The 18,779-nt window shown below is 38.7% G+C and overlaps 1 pseudogene; it reads left to right on the forward strand.

Annotated features, from left to right (window-relative positions):
- The first annotated feature begins 298 nt into the window (after nucleotides 1-298).
- LOC124136377 overlaps nucleotides 299-18,779 on the forward strand; it is an 80,079-nt pseudogene continuing 61,598 nt past the window's right edge.

The following is an 18,779-nucleotide window of genomic DNA, read 5'->3' on the forward strand; positions in this document are numbered from 1 at the left end:
GAACAAAGGTGTCAACGGCGCTTGGTGCGCATTGCAGGGCAAACACTTGTAGCACGCAAGTATTGTCCCCGAACAAAGAAAACTTTCTATGCCATTGCACTGAAACAAATTTCCAATCCGCCTGCACATAAACTACAGTGTATTGCGCATGTATGGTTACTGTGAAGAATACCCGTATGTGGGCTTGCTGTTGTTTCGTGGAAGTCATTCCTTTTCCTGGAATTACGACTTTGGAGCTGAAGCTTGTCATGTGATATATGGTATTGATTCAGGATTTGTTGTGACTACGCTTTGAGTGCTAGCTGCGGAGAAGCACCTACCCCATGTACCCGGCACCGAAGCGAATTACATTGATGACCTTTTATGCGGTAGACAGGTAAGATAACATGTTGGGGGCACTTGGACATTGTAACGTTACCCTTTTGTTCATAAGGTGTTGTTTATGATAAGAAACAAATTGTCCCTTGGACTGGAATCTGTCCTTCAGACATGGCAAGGAACAGCATGTACCATTAACAATTCAAGTTTTTTTTAAATTTCAAGATGGTTGAACTAGAATTATCCATTGGTAGAACAAACTGACATAAGGGCTCTTGTCTACAACCGCGAAGAGCGATTTTCATGTTTTATTCAAGGATTCCAGTGTCAGGGAATGTGTTCCTATTGTCTTGTAATCAGATAAATAAATCCCAGATGGCATCCAGACTACTGCTGATAATTAGAGGTTATTATCATGAATATATGGCAGTTTTCATATCATACTTTAGACCCTTGAAGATCCGGGATAGAATAGGTCTTTAACAAACCATGCTTGCCGTAAGAGGCGACTAATGGGTTTTGGGTGGTCAGGCTCGCTGATACATGTCATCGTATCCCAATTGTGTGGATCGATGAGCATGATGGTAATCACTGGATTGTTTGGTCCAGACTTGATTATTTACAGACCACAGTCATATAGCTGGAATGTTGCTGAGTGTGTTAAACAAAACAAAAAAAAGCAACAAAAAACAAAAAAACAACAACAAAGAAATGGAGTATGACATTATTTGTTTGTTTGTTATTTAATGCGCACTCAGCAATATATCAGCTATATGACGACATTCTTAAAGTAATTGAGTCTGGAACAGACAATCCAGTGAGTGACATCATGAGCATCGGTCCACGCAATTGGGATTCGATGACATGCATCAACCAAGTCAGCGAGCCTGACCACCCGATCGACAAGCATAGTCGCCTTTTACTGCAAGCATGGGTTGCTGAAGACCTATTCTACCCTGGATCTTCAAGGGACCCCATATCAACCTGAGACTGCCATATCAGCCTTGAGGGCCGAAGCTCTAAATGAGTATATTGCAAAGTTCAGTAACATCAACACAGATTCATATCTGGTGCAACACTATCACATACGGGCATATCTACCATGTCACACTGACATATCTACCATGTTACACTGACATGTACCATGTCACACTGACATATCTACCATGTTACACTGACATATCTACCATGTTACACTGGCATGTACCATGTCACACTGACATATTTACCATGTCACACTGACATATCTACCATGTCACACTGACATATCTACCATGTTACACTGACATATCTACCATGTTACACTGACATCTACCATGTGACCCTGACATATCTACCATGTTACACTGACATATCTACCATGTCACACTGACATATCTACCATGTCACACTGACATATCTACCATGTCACACTGACAGGTACCATGGCACACTGACATATCTACCATGTCACACTGACATATCTACCATGTTATACTGACATATCTACCATGTCACACTGACATATCTACCATGTCACACTGACATATCTACCTTTTTACACTGACATGTACCATGTCACACTGACATATCTACCATGTCACACTGAAATGTACCATGTCACACTGACATATCTACCATGTCACACTGACATATCTACCATGTTACACTGACATGTACCATGTCACACTGACATATCTACCATGTCACACTGACATATCTACCATGTCACACTGACATGCACCATGTCAACATTTTATGTGTCAAACATGAGCCTTAGGAAACGTGCGTAAAATATCTGTTGCTGGCGTGTACTTTAAAACGTCGTTCTTAAATTTATTGTGATATATATACACTAAGTGGGCACCAGATGCGAGGTTGCATGTTCGATCCGCGGAAATATAAAGAAACATTTTATCATTTGATTTTACATTTCGTTACATTTTGTTCAAATGCTAAATATATTTCTAGCGAGAGACATTCAAATGGTTCAATATGAACACGCAATGCCATTTAGAAAGTTGTCAAATGTAACACCAATGTTATATCATAGCTTTCAGCCACGGGAGCCGTGCCAATTTACACTTGTCAGAGGGGTACACAAAGTACGTGATCTAGACTACCAGTTGTAGGACTACCGTTTTGTGGAAGCCTCGGTGGCTGGATGGGTTAGGTCGCTGTTGTGTGCTGGCGATGAGGTGCCTCAATCTAGCGGTGTAGGTTCGAATCCCGGACGGGACTCAACCCAAATAATACGAGTATCTGTACTTCACAAAAAAATTTGTTAATCCCAAATATAACATTTGTGTTAAACGACAGTTGTATAAAGAATCCCCGGGATATGATAATATCCCTGTTTATGAGATTTACCCCCACTCCAGACCAATAAGGATGACGTCATTGGAGTTTTATAAAACTGGAAAGATGTAAACAAACTTTCAAACGAAACCTTATCTTTTTCTCACCTATGCATAATGATATACGTACACACGAAATTCATAAATAATATGAAAATATGCTTCAAATATTCCTAACTGTAAACTTTCACAAAAACACGTTTGTATTATTCGGGGACAACCATAAGAGGGAGACATTGACTAGATGACAGTATCGATCCAAAGATTGAAATCTACATCAACAGTAGGATCAACATCGACAAGCAGATTAACTGATGATCCTAATAGACTTTTGGAACAGATTCGTAGTATTGCTCGCGATCGACAGGGAGATCAACATCAACATCGATACACCTCTCCTGTAAATCCACACCCAAATCTATGTATCAACAGCGAGTTATATTCTCTGTAGTTTTTAAATTTCAGACATTAAAGTTTAGCTAAATTGATAGATAACAAACAAGGTAGGTAGTAGGTAGTACCCTTGACTAATGGCAGTAGTAGACTCTCCAACCAAGGACAGCTCTCAGTCTCAACCAAGAGGGTTGTACCGACTCTCTGTGGCATCCGCAGGTATATTTGCCTGACTCATTCCCAAAGCCAACCAGCACGTCATTTGGAAGGTGTTGAGGTCTTGAAGACCTGCATCACTTCGGGCTTTCCTCCCACATTAAGCTGACACGCCGTGATATAACTTGAATACTGTTAAAAGCGGCGTTAAACCCAACTCACTCACACAAGTGCGTAGATCGATGCTCATGATGTCAATCACTGGATTGTCTGGTTTTTAACTTTTCTTAAAAAAGTTCCCCGACATTTCGTCATAGAAATAATATCCTGTAAGTTCACCCTTCCTGTCATTATACATTTTATATTTACATATATACTGTGTCAGGGTGGCGTATCCGTGTTTAACTGTGCCATGTTACCTCAGTGCGCTGTTATAGTTTGTTTGTTTGTTGCACTGTGGAATATGAGTCCGTTTCTATTTACTGCGTCTCTAAGGGCAATAGTCGGATGGATAACTACTGAATCAATACAGCTCACCTTTACACATAAAGTACATCTTACACATATATCCGTGAGTATACTCGAAATCTGCACTTCGTGTGTGCATACCCTGATTCAACTTGGGATGCACGGGTGCATCTACACCTACCCTCTATGCAACACACATTCATACAATTGGCAGTTTTATATATGATATACAATGTATTATCAGCGTGAACGCATAACAACACTAACACAAAATCACTTGAATAGGTTTCAACAAAAGTAATACGACTTGAAACGCGCTAAAAATAATTTGTTGAAATATTAACCCCTCCTTTGAACAAAGGTGTCAACGACGCTTGGTTCGCATTGCAGGGCAAACACTTGTAGCACGCAAGTATTGTCCCCGAACAAAGAAATCTTTCTATGCCATTGCACTGAAACAGGTTTCCAATCCGCCTGCACATAAACTACAGTGTACTGCGCATGTATGGTTGCTGTGAAGAACACCCGTATATGGGCTTGCTGTTAATTCGTGGAAGTGCCATTCCTTTTCCTGGAATTACGACTTTGGAGCTGAAGCTTGTCATGTGATATGTGGTATCGATTCGGGATTTGTTGTGACTACGCTTTGAGTGCTAGCTGCGGAGAAGCACCTACCCCATGTACCCGGCACCGAAGCGAATTACATTGATGACCTTTTATGCGGTAGACAGGTAAGATATAATGCTGGGGGCACTTGGACATTGTAACGTTACCCTTTTGTTCATAAGGTGTTGTTTATGATAAGAAACAAATTGTCCCTTGGACTGAAATCTGTCCTTCAGACATGGCAAGGAACAGCATGTACCATTAACAATTCAAGGTCTTTTTTAAAATTCAAGATGGTTGAACTAGAATTATCCATTGGTAGAACAAACTGACATATGGGCTCTTGTCTACAACCGCGAAGAGCGATTTTCATGTTATATTCATATTCAAGGATTCCAGTGTCAAGGAATGTGTTCCTATTGTCTTGTAATCAGAAAAATAAATCCAAGATGACATCCAAACTACTGCTGATAATTAGAGGTTATTATCATGAATATATGGCAGTTTTCATATCATTCTTTAGACCCTTGAAGATCCGGGGTAGAATAGGTCTTTTGCAAACCATGCTTGCCGTAAGAGGAAGACTAACGGGATTGGTGGTCAGGCTCGCTGATACATGTCATCGTATCCGAATTGTGTTGAGCGAGCCTGACCACCCGATTGACAAGCATAGTCGCTTTTTCCTGCAAGCATGGGTTGCTGAAGACCTTTTCTACCCTGGATGTTCACGGGCCCCCATATCAACCTGAGACTCCCATATCAGCCTTGAGGGCTGAAGCTCTAAATGAGTATATTGCAAAGTTCAGTGACATCAACACAGATTCAAATCTGATGCAACTGTTACACTGACATATCTACCATGTTACACTGACATGTACCATGTCACACTGACATATCTACCTTGTTACACTGACATGTACCATGTCACACTGACATATCTACCAGGTTACACTGATATATCTGCCATGTTACACTGACATGTACCATGTTACACTGATATCTACCATGTCACACTGACATATCTTACATGTTACACTGACATATCTACCATGTCACACTGGCATCTACCATGTTACACTGACATATCTACCATGTCATACTGACATCTACCATGTTACACTGACATATCTACCATGTTACACTGACATGTACCATGTCACACTGACATATCTACCATGTCACACTGACATGTACCATGTCACACTGACATATCTACCATGTTACACTGACATGTACCATGTCACACTGACATATCTACCATGCCACAATGCCCCAATCATCAATGCCTCAGGAATTATAGTATGACTCTTTATCATCGCAGGCTCTATATTATAGTGGTATTATAATCTACACACAATTTCGACCATCTTCCTGAGGCAAGGGAGTTAACTGTCTGTAAAAATCCAGTTTACACCCTTGCCATACTAGACAGCACTTATTGAGTTATGTTTTGGCTGGACTAACAAGTCTGTGCATAGTCCAATCAAAAACCTGTGATGATCCGAGGTAGAATAGGTCTCCAGCAACCCATGCTTGCCATAAAAGGCGACTATGCTTGTTGTAAGAGGCGACTAACATGACTAACGGGATCGGGTAGTCAGACTCGCTGACATGGTTGATGCTTATCATCGTACCCCAATTGCATGGATCGATACTCATGATGTCAATCATTGGATTGTCTGGTCCAGACTCGATTAATTTACAGACTGACGTCATATAGCTGGAAAAGTGCTGAGTGTGGCGTTAAACAAACAAACAAATCTTATTTATCTGCTTGAATTTCAGATACAAGGAGTGAAGTTTTTGATGTAGTACAGTGGTGAGCCATCCAAGGAGGCTAGCCATGAGTCAAGGTAGGTGGAAGTCTAGTCAAAATGTCAGCAGTTTTAGACAGGTTATGTGCCAAACATTTATTGTGAAGTGTTTTTTTCAAAAAGCATCCTATGTATCAACAGTAAGATACATTGTTTAGCTGACTCATAGAAAGGGACCCGCTATTTGATATTCTGCTTCAAAACACGCAGTATTTTTCTGTGAAAGGTGGCGTTGAACTATTTAATGTTTTTAGGATACAGTGCATGTCAAGTTCACAATATATTTTGTGTCTAAAATCTATATATATTTTTAACCGTTATCTGGACCATCATTTTTTTTTATAAATATTGTGTGTGCGTGCATTCGTGCATGTAAATACCAGTGAAAACTAAGCTAAATCTTGTGAGTACAAGGGCATTGTGCTGAATTTGGTATCAATATATTGCAATAATGATTTATGTATTGTGATATGTACCACAAAATACTGCATGTTCTTTCATTTGTATTTGGTTATGAACCTGAAAAGAAAACCCAACTCATTCTTCATACTCATTCATACAATTGCATATTTTGTTGGATGTTGCTATGGCCACAGATGAAGTGATAGTCACATTATATATAGGAAACTGTTCGTGAAAGTTTCACTTTTTCGATGACAGTTGCTAATTTCATAATTTCATAATTTCAATTCGACTTGTCCATTGTTGTAGATATGCATGATTTTGAAAACGCAACATTCCATTATTTACCAACTGATTGCAATACGTTTTCTTTGGTATTTCATATCATGGTGTAATATTGTGCACATCTGCAAGTGACATGATAGACCTGGAAGAATCAGACATTCATGATTCCTTCTGCTATCTAAATGGTTTAGTCCAGTCAAGTGAATTCCTACGACAGTGAGCTTTCGATACAATGCCCCTCCATGTACTGCCACCTTGGATTCAGTGCAGGGCAACCCTTGACGCTAGGTCTTCAGCAACCCATGCTTGCCGTAAAAGGCGACTAACCGTATCGGGTTGTCATGCTGGCTGACTTGGTTGGTGCTTGTCATCGATCCCAAATTGCGTGGATCGATGCTCATTATATCAATCACTGGAATTATTTACAGACTGCCATCATATAGCTGTAATATTGCTGAGTGTGGCATTAATTAACAAACAAACAAATCTTATTTCATCATACTTCCCTGTGTTTGAGTTTGATGCATCAGTAGAGCCCATTAGACCCAGTGTATGTTCTGTACAGTGCTACTGACTCTTATCTAGGAATGATAGCACTTTGCTGGTCAGATGTTTTATGTCCTCCAAATGTAGCTCTCCTTCACATCGTATGAGCTTGTGTCTCTGATTATCGTTCGTCAGTCAGTCTGAAAACTAACATTTACTATTGAACCTATCACAGTTCATGTTCTACATATCTTTGGCTACTTAATAAGAAGACATTTCATTTGGAAAAATATAATATGGCTAACAGGGCAGCTATTTTTTTAAAAATACAGCCTTCAAACCAGCCCCTCGTTCTCAGAAGCCATGAGACATATTGTCAGCTAACCTGGTCCTCAGGACCAAAGTGAGCTTATGCCATAACATGACGTCCATCGGCCGTCCATTGTCCGTCCATTGTCCGTCCGTCGTCCATCCATTGTCCAGCCGTCCGTATGTCAACATTTTTTTCAAACGACTTCTTCTTCTGAACCACTAATTGGAAATAAATGAAATTTGAGGTGGTGGGGATTCAAAATTGTACATATGGTGGGGCTGACCCCCCAAGGGGCCGAGAGGCGAGGCCAAATAGTGGAAATTTGGCTATATTGTTTTAAGCGACTTCTCCTCTGGAACTAAGATAAAGATATCAACCATATTTGGTTGGGAGCATTCTCCGGTGGTGAGGATTCACAATTGTACAAATGGTGGGGCTGACCCCCCAAGGGGCCGAGAGGCGTGGCCAAATAGGTGTAATTTGGCTATATTGCTTTAAGCGTCTTCTCAGGAACTAAGAGAAAGATATCAACCATATTTGGTTGGGAGCATTCTCCGGTGGTGAGGATTCAAAATTGTATAAATTGAGGGGCTGAACCCATAACATACACACATAGCAATAACATATGATCCCCACCCTATAATAAACAGATACATTGTATACATTTGTTTGTTATGAAGAGAATAATACATTTATGTCAATAGGATTCGCCTTAGGCTCCAGACTTGCCTCTGGAAACTTAGATCCTGGATCATAATATGGAAACGGTTCAGATGTTTATAAATATTATAAGAAGTTCGTTTTCATGCAGTCTGATTTGCCATCCACTCCTTTTAAATGCTGACAGAGTCAAAATTACGAAATATTTGAAGTATTGTATACATGTACATGTACAATGCACATGTATATTTTGTCATGATTGCGTAAATATCCAAGTGAGCCTATGGGCCTCGTGTTTTCAAGTGTTTACAATGTTCAATTATATAAGTCACGAGTTAAAGTTGAGAACATGACCGCAAAAAATAAATAGAGATTATGATATTTCCATACCATAAATACCATATATTAGCAATCACAATTGTACTATACTAGCCTTTGGGGAGCAAAATACATATTTTTTTATATTATGATATTTATGGTATGGAGGCACATTGGGGTATTATTAATCTCTTTAGCAGTTAATGTGATTCTTAAAATAATTTTGTTTAAGACGTAATTTTGCTCAGTGAATTAACCTTAGAAATCACATATGAATAGAGCGGGGCCAAATGGTTTGCATCCATGTTTGTCTGCAGGAACACCCACACAAGGGGAAACTCCTATCAACACTTACTGGGAATGAACTTAGCCATTAGTTTATTGAGCAAGCATACATTGCATCTCTATGTGGAGTTTAAAAGTTGTTACATGATGACCTCAGTTGCATGTCTATCGAATCGTGCACTGGTGACATATGGATGTGTTCAGCGCCAATTTAATATTCCTAATACACTGCGATCTTGTGCATAATAATGAAAATTAATGAATCGAAAAAATAATATTTGTATATTAGTTTCCATTTTTAACCATTTTAGCCACTTGAATTACGAGAAAAACAAAATAAAAAATATTTATAAAATAAATGTGCTTTCGTAAACTAGTGCTTGCTATAAAATGTGCCGCCGCTGGCTATATTTAGTAAACAAATATTCAAAACTCTCAACACCGCTGGGCGTATTCAAAGACCTGGCGTGTAGAGATTATAGATCACTGGAAGGAGCTTATGCCCACCCGATGACCCGTGATGCCACAGGACATTGTTTTGCTGGTGAGACTTGCTAAAAATACTACAAATTACGTAATAGGGTTCTGTCACGTGTCTGAAAGGTTTGTGGTACTGTATTCTAAAGTTAATTATTGTTTGGCAAGTGTTGCACAATGGTTGGTAATATTGATTGTCAATTATTGTGGCTGTGAAATAATCACCAGTTGTGAATAAATAACGATAAATTGTATGATCAACTGCAACCCATGAGATATGACAATCACTAGCATTGTTCATAAGAGGTTATTTTAACCTTTGCATCAATAAGCTTGACTTGTATGTTCGGTGCTGTACAGTTTTGTTGGCCTTAGCAGTAGTTCCCATGATACAACAAGTATAATGGCTGGCATGAAAACAAGGGACAACATGTCAACAAAAGACAAATCTGACGAAAATGAAAAGATGAAGATGAAACTGATATGCAAAGATTTGCATACCTTTGGAGATATGTGGCTGACAGATTTTAACTGGCTGTGCTGTGATTAGTGCAGACCATTCATGACAGATTGAGGGTCAATTGTGCACATTGTGATAAAAGTATGAAACTTGGCAAAGCTGTAAGTAATGACATTAGTGCAGACGTTTCATGACAGATTGAGGGTCAATTGTGCACTTTGTGATAAAAGTATGAAACTTGGCACAGTTGTAAGTAATGACATTAGTGTAGACGTTTCATGACAGATTGAGGGTCAATTGTGCACATTGTGATAAAAGTATGAAACTTGGCACAGTTGTAAGTAATGGCATTATTGCAGACGTTTCATGACAGATTGAGAGTCAATTGTGCACATTGTGACTAAAAAGCATGAAACTTGACACACCTGTAAGTAATGACATTATTGCAGACGTTTCATGACAGATTGGGGGTCAATTGTGCACATTGTGATAAAAGTATGAAACTTGGCACAGCTGTAAGTAATGACATAAGTGCAGCCGTTTCATGACAGATTGAGGGTCAATTGTGCACTTTGTGATAAAAGTATGAAACTTGGCACAGTTGTAAGTAATGACATTAGTGTAGACGTTTCATGACAGATTGGGGGTCAATTGTGCACATTGTGATAAAAGCATGAAACTTGACACAGCTGTAAGTAATGACATTAGTGCAGACGTTTCATGACAGATTGAGGGTCAATTGTGCACATTGTGATAAAAGTATGAAACTTGGCACAGTTGTAAGTAATGACATTTGTGCAGACGTTTCATGACAGATTGAGAGTCAATTGTGCACATTGTGACTAAAAAGCATGAAACTTGACACACCTGTAAGTAATGACATTATTGCAGACGTTTCATGACAGATTGGGGGTCAATTGTGCACATTGTCATCAAAGTATGAAACTTGGCACAGCTGTAAGTAATGACATAAGTGCAGCCGTTTCATGACAGATTGAGGGTCAATTGTGCACTGTGTGATAAAAGTATGAAACTTGACACAACTGTAAGTAATGACATTAGTGCAGACGTTTCATGACAGATTGAGGGTCAATTGTGCACATTGTGATAAAAGTATGAAACTTGGCACAGTTGTAAGTAATGACATTAGTGCAGACGTTTCATGACAGATTGAGGGTCAATTGTGCACATTGTGATAAAAGTACGAAACTTGGCACAGTTGTAAGTAATGACATTAGTGCAGACGTTTCATGATAGATTGAGAGTCAATTGTGCACATTGTGACTAAAGAGCATGAAACTTGACACAGTTGTAAGTAATGACATTAGTGCAGACGTTTCATGACAGATTGATAGTCAAGTGTGCACATTGTGATAAAAGTATGAAACTTGGCAAAGTTGTAAGTAATGACATTAGTGCAGCCGTTTCATGACAGATTGAGGGTCAATTGTGCACTTTGTGATAAAAGTAAGAAACTTGACACACCTGTTAGTAATGACATTAGTGCAGACGTTTCATGACAGATTGGGGGTCAATTGTGCACTTTGTGATAAAAGTATGAAACTTGACACAGTTGTAAGTAATGACATTAGTGCAGACGTTTCGTGACAGATTGAGAGTCAATTGTGCACATTGTGATAAAAGCATGAAACTTGGCACAGTTGTAAGTAATGACATTAGTGCAGACGTTTCAAGACAGATTGAGAGTCAATTGTGCACATTGTGACTAAAAAGCATGAAACTTGACACACCTGTAAGTAATGACATTAGTGCAGACGTTTCATGACAGATTAGGGGTCAATTGTGCACGTTGTGATCAAAGTATGAAACTTGGCACAGCTGTAAGTAATGACATAAGTGCAGCCGTTTCATGACAGATTGAGGGTCAATTGTGCACATTGTGATAAAAGTATGAAACTTGACACAACTGTAAGTAATGACATTAGTGCAGACGTTTCATGACAGATTGAGGGTCAATTGTGCACATTGTGATAAAAGCATGAAACTTGGCACAGTTGTAAGTAATGACATTAGTACAGACGTTTCATGACAGATTGAGGGTCAATTGTGCACATTGTGATAAAAGCATGAAACTTGACACAGTTGTAAATGACATTAGTGCAGACGTTTCATGACAGATTGGGGGTCAATTGTGCACTTTGTGATAAAAGTATGAAACTTGACACAGCTGTAAGTAATGACATTAGTGCAGATGTTTCATGACAGATTGAGAGTCAATTGTGCACATTGTGACTAAAAAGCATGAAACTTGACACACCTGTAAGTAATGACATTAGTGCAGACGTTTCATGACAGATTGAGGGTCAAGTGTGCACATTGTGATAAAAGTATGAAACTTGGCACAGTTGTAAGTGATGACATTAGTGCAGACGTTTCATGACAGATTGAGAGTCAATTGTGCACTTTGTGATAAAAGTATGAAACTTGACACAGCTGTAAGTAATGACATTAGTGCAGACGTTTCATGACAGATTGAGGGTCAATTGTGCACATTGTGATAAAAGCATGAAACTTGACACAGTTGTAAATGACATTAGTGCAGACGTTTCATGACAGATTGAGGGTCAATTGTGCACATTGTGATAAAAGTATGAAACTTGGCACAGTTGTAAGTAATGACATTAGTGCAGCCGTTTAATGACAGATTGAGGGTCAATTATGCACTTTGTGATAAAAGCATGAAACTTGACACAGCTGTAAGTAATGACAGTAGTGCAGACGTTTCATGACAGATTGAGGGTCAATTGTGCACATTGTGATAAAAGCATGAAACTTGACACAGCTGTAAGTAATGACATTAGTGCAGACGTTTCATGACAGATTGAGGGTCAATTGTGCACATTGTGATTAAAGCATGAAACTTGACACAGTTGTAAGTAATGACATTAGTGCAGACGTTTCATGACAGATTGAGGGTCAATTGTGCACATTGTGATAAAAGCATGAAACTTGACACAGTTGTAAATGACATTAGTGCAGACGTTTCATGACAGATTGGGGGTCAATTGTGCACTTTGTGATAAAAGTATGAAACTTGACACAGCTGTAAGTAATGACATTAGTGCAGATGTTTCATGACAGATTGAGGGTCAATTGTGCACATTGTGACTAAAAAGCATGAAACTTGACACAGTTGTAAGTGATGACATTAGTGCAGACGTTTCATGACAGATTGAGGGTCAATTGTGCACTTTGTGATAAAAGTATGAAACTTGACACAGCTGTAAGTAATGACATTAGTGCAGACGTTTCATGACAGATTGAGGGTCAATTGTGCACATTGTGATAAAAGCATGAAACTTGACACAGTTGTAAATGACATTAGTGCAGACGTTTCATGACAGATTGAGGGTCAATTGTGCACATTGTGATAAAAGTATGAAACTTGGCACAGTTGTAAGTAATGACATTTGTGCAGACGTTTCATGACAGATTGGGGGTCAATTGTGCACATTGTGATAAAAGTATGAAACTTGGCACAGCTGTAAGTAATGACATAAGTGCAGACGTTTCATGGCAGATTGAGGGTCAATTGTGCACATTGTGATAAAAGTATGAAACTTGACACAACTGTAAGTAATGACATTAGTGCAGACGTTTCATGACAGATTGAGAGTCAATTGTGCACATTGTTATAAAAGCATGAAACTTGACACAGCTGTAAGTAATGACATTAGTGCAGACGTTTCATGACAGATTGAGGGTCAATTGTGCACATTGTGATAAAAGTATGAAACTTGGCACAGCTGTAAGTAATGACATAAGTGCAGACGTTTCATGGCAGATTGAGGGTCAATTGTGCACATTGTGATAAAAGTATGAAACTTGACACAACTGTAAGTAATGACATTAGTGCAGACGTTTCATGACAGATTGAGAGTCAATTGTGCACATTGTTATAAAAGCATGAAACTTGACACAGCTGTAAGTAATGACATTAGTGCAGACGATTCATGACAGATTGAGGGTCAATTGTGCACATTGTGATAAAAGTATTAAACTTGACACAGGTGTAAGTAATGACATTAGTGCAGACGTTTCATGACAGATTGAGGGTCAATTGTGCACATTGTGATAAAAGTATGAAACTTGACACAGTTGTATGTAATGACATAAGTGCAGACGTTTCATGACAGATTGAGGGTCAATTGTGCACATTGCGATAAAAGTATGAAACTTGGCACAGTTGTAAGTAATGACATTAGTGCAGACGTTTCATGACAGATTGAGAGTCAATTGTGCACATTGTGACTAAAAAGCATGAAACTTGACACACCTGTAAGTAATGACATTAGTGCAGACGTTTCATGACAGATTGAGGGTCAATTGTGCACTTTGTGATAAAAGTATGAAACTTGACACAGCTGTAAGTAATGACATTAGTGCAGACGTTTCATGACAGATTGGGGGTCAATTGTGCACATTGTGATAAAAGCATGAAACTTGACACAGTTGTAAATGACATTAGTGCAGACGTTTCATGACAGATTGGGGGTCAATTGTGCACTTTGTGATAAAAGTATGAAACTTGACACAGTTGTAAGTAATGACATTAGTGCAGACGTTTCATGACAGATTGAGGGTCAAGTGTGCACATTGTGATAAAAGTATGAAACTTGGCAAAGTTGTAAGTAATGACATTAGTGCAGCCGTTTCATGACAGATTGAGGGTCAATTGTGCACTTTGTGATAAAAGTAAGAAACTTGACACACCTGTTAGTAATGACATTAGTGCAGACGTTTCATGACAGATTGGGGGTCAATTGTGCACTTTGTGATAAAAGTATGAAACTTGACACAGTTGTAAGTAATGACATTAGTGCAGACGTTTCGTGACAGATTGAGAGTCAATTGTGCACATTGTGATAAAAGCATGAAACTTGGCACAGTTGTAAGTAATGACATTAGTGCAGACGTTTCAAGACAGATTGAGAGTCAATTGTGCACATTGTGACTAAAAAGCATGAAACTTGACACACCTGTAAGTAATGACATTAGTGCAGACGTTTCATGACAGATTAGGGGTCAATTGTGCACTTTGTGATCAAAGTATGAAACTTGGCACAGCTGTAAGTAATGACATAAGTGCAGACGTTTCATGACAGATTGAGGGTCAATTGTGCACATTGTGATAAAAGTATGAAACTTGACACAACTGTAAGTAATGACATTAGTGCAGACGTTTCATGACAGATTGAGGGTCAATTGTGCACATTGTGATAAAAGCATGAAACTTGGCACAGTTGTAAGTAATGACATTAGTACAGACGTTTCATGACAGATTGAGGGTCAATTGTGCACATTTTGACTAAAAAGCATGAAACTTGACACAGTTGTAAGTAATGACATTAGTGCAGACGTTTCATGACAGATTGGGGGTCAAGTGTGCACATTGTGATAAAAGTATGAAACTTGGCACAGTTGTAAGTGATGACATTAGTGCAGCCGTTTCATGACAGATTGAGGGTCAATTGTGCACTTTGTGATAAAAGTATGAAACTTGACACAGCTGTAAGTAATGACATTAGTGCAGTCGTTTCATGACAGATTGAGGGTCAATTGTGCACATTGTGATAAAAGCATGAAACTTGACACAGTTGTAAATGACATTAGTGCAGACGTTTCATGACAGATTGGGGGTCAATTGTGCACTTTGTGATAAAAGTATGAAACTTGACACAGCTGTAAGTAATGACATTAGTGCAGATGTTTCATGACAGATTGAGAGTCAATTGTGCACATTGTGACTAAAAAGCATGAAACTTGACACACCTGTAAGTAATGACATTAGTGCAGACGTTTCATGACAGATTGAGGGTCAAGTGTGCACATTGTGATAAAAGTATGAAACTTGGCACAGTTGTAAGTGATGACATTAGTGCAGACGTTTCATGACAGATTGAGAGTCAATTGTGCACTTTGTGATAAAAGTATGAAACTTGACACAGCTGTAAGTAATGACATTAGTGCAGACGTTTCATGACTGATTGAGGGTCAATTGTGCACATTGTGATAAAAGCATGAAACTTGACACAGTTGTAAATGACATTAGTGCAGACGTTTCATGACAGATTGGGGGTCAATTGTGCACTTTGTGATAAAAGTATGAAACTTGACACAGCTGTAAGTAATGACATTAGTGCAGATGTTTCATGACAGATTGAGAGTCAATTGTGCACATTGTGACTAAAAAGCATGAAACTTGACACAGTTGTAAGTGATGACATTAGTGCAGCCGTTTCATGACAGATTGAGGGTCAATTGTGCACTTTGTGATAAAAGTATGAAACTTGACACAGCTGTAAGTAATGACATTAGTGCAGACGTTTCATGACAGATTGAGGGTCAATTGTGCACATTGTGATAAAAGCATGAAACTTGACACAGTTGTAAATGACATTAGTGCAGACGTTTCATGACAGATTGAGGGTCAATTGTGCACATTGTGATAAAAGTATGAAACTTGGCACAGTTGTAAGTAATGACATTTGTGCAGACGTTTCATGACAGATTGGGGGTCAATTGTGCACGTTGTGATAAAAGTATGAAACTTGGCACAGCTGTAAGTAATGACATAAGTGCAGACGTTTCATGACAGATTGAGGGTCAATTGTGCACATTGTGATAAAAGTATGAAACTTGACACAGTTGTATGTAATGACATAAGTGCAGACGTTTCATGACAGATTGAGGGTCAATTGTGCACATTGCGATAAAAGTATGAAACTTGGCACAGTTGTAAGTAATGACATTAGTGCAGACGTTTCATGACAGATTGAGAGTCAATTGTGCACATTGTGACTAAAAAGCATGAAACTTGACACACCTGTAAGTAATGACATTAGTGCAGACGTTTCATGACAGATTGAGGGTCAATTGTGCACTTTGTGATAAAAGTATGAAACTTGACACAGCTGTAAGTAATGACATTAGTGCAGACGTTTCATGACAGATTGGGGGTCAATTGTGCACATTGTGATAAAAGCATGAAACTTGACACAGTTGTAAATGACATTAGTGCAGACGTTTCATGACAGATTGGGGGTCAATTGTGCACTTTGTGATAAAAGTATGAAACTTGACACAGCTGTAAGTAATGACATTAGTGCAGATGTTTCATGACAGATTGAGAGTCAATTGTGCACATTGTGACTAAAAAGCATGAAACTTGACACACCTGTAAGTAATGACATTAGTGCAGACGTTTCATGACAGATTGAGGGTCAAGTGTGCACATTGTGATAAAAGTATGAAACTTGGCACAGTTGTAAGTGATGACATTAGTGCAGCCGTTTAATGACAGATTGAGGGTCAATTGTGCACTTTGTGATAAAAGTATGAAACTTGACACAGCTGTAAGTAATGACATTAGTGCAGACGTTTCATGACAGATTGAGGGTCAATTGTGCACATTGTGATAAAAGCATGAAACTTGACACAGTTGTAAATGACATTAGTGCAGACGTTTCATGACAGATTGAGGGTCAATTGTGCACATTGTGATAAAAGTATGAAACTTGGCACAGTTGTAAGTAATGACATTAGTGCAGCCGTTTCATGACAGATTGAGGGTCAATTATGCACTTTGTGATAAAAGCATGAAACTTGACACAGCTGTAAGTAATGACATTAGTGCAGACGTTTCATGACAGATTGAGGGTCAATTGTGCACATTGTGATAAAAGCATGAAACTTGACACAGCTGTAAGTAATGACATTAGTGCAGACGTTTCATGACAGATTGAGGGTCAATTGTGCACATTGTGATTAAAGCATGAAACTTGACACAGTTGTAAGTAATGACATTAGTGCAGACGTTTCATGACAGATTGAGGGTCAATTGTGCACATTGTGATAAAAGCATGAAACTTGACACAGTTGTAAATGACATTAGTGCAGACGTTTCATGACCGATTGGGGGTCAATTGTGCACTTTGTGATAAAAGTATGAAACTTGACACAGCTGTAAGTAATGACATTAGAGTGCAGATGTTTCATGACAGATTGAGAGTCAATTGTGCACATTGTGACTAAAAAGCATGAAACTTGACACAGTTGTAAGTGATGACATTAGTGCAGACGTTTCATGACAGATTGAGGGTCAATTGTGCACTTTGTGATAAAAGTATGAAACTTGACACAGCTGTAAGTAATGACATTAGTGCAGACGTTTCATGACAGATTGAGGGTCAATTGTGCACATTGTGATAAAAGCATGAAACTTGACACAGTTGTAAATGACATTAGTGCAGACGTTTCATGACAGATTGAGGGTCAATTGTGCACATTGTGATAAAAGTATGAAACTTGGCACAGTTGTAAGTAATGACATTTGTGCAGACGTTTCATGACAGATTGGGGGTCAATTGTGCACGTTGTGATCAAAGTATGAAACTTGGCACAGCTGTAAGTAATGACATAAGTGCAGACGTTTCATGACAGATTGAGGGTCAATTGTGCACATTGTGATAAAAGTATGAAACTTGACACAACTGTAAGTAATGACATTAGTGCAGATGTTTCATGACAGATTGAGAGTCAATTGTGCACATTGTGATAAAAGCATGAAACTTGGCACAGTTGTAAGTAATGACATTAGTACAGACGTTTCATGACAGATTGAGAGTCAATTGTGCACTTTGTGATAAAAGTATGAAACTTGACACAGCTGTAAGTAATGACATTAGTGCAGACGTTTCATGACAGATTGAGGGTCAATTGTGCACATTGTGATTAAAGCATGAAACTTGACACAGTTGTAAGTAATGACATTAGTGCAGACGTTTCATGACAGATTGAGAGTCAATTGTGCACATTGTGATAAAAGCATGAAACTTGACACAGTTGTAAATGACATTAGTGCAGACGTTTCATGACAGATTGGGGGTCAATTGTGCACTTTGTGATAAAAGTATGAAACTTGACACAGCTGTAAGTAATGACATTAGTGCAGATGTTTCATGACAGATTGAGAGTCAATT

This window comes from Haliotis rufescens, unplaced genomic scaffold (genome assembly GCF_023055435.1).
Source record: "Haliotis rufescens isolate VD_foot unplaced genomic scaffold, xgHalRufe1.0.p SCAF_22, whole genome shotgun sequence".
In the NCBI taxonomy this organism is placed as follows: Eukaryota; Metazoa; Mollusca; class Gastropoda; order Lepetellida; family Haliotidae; genus Haliotis; species Haliotis rufescens.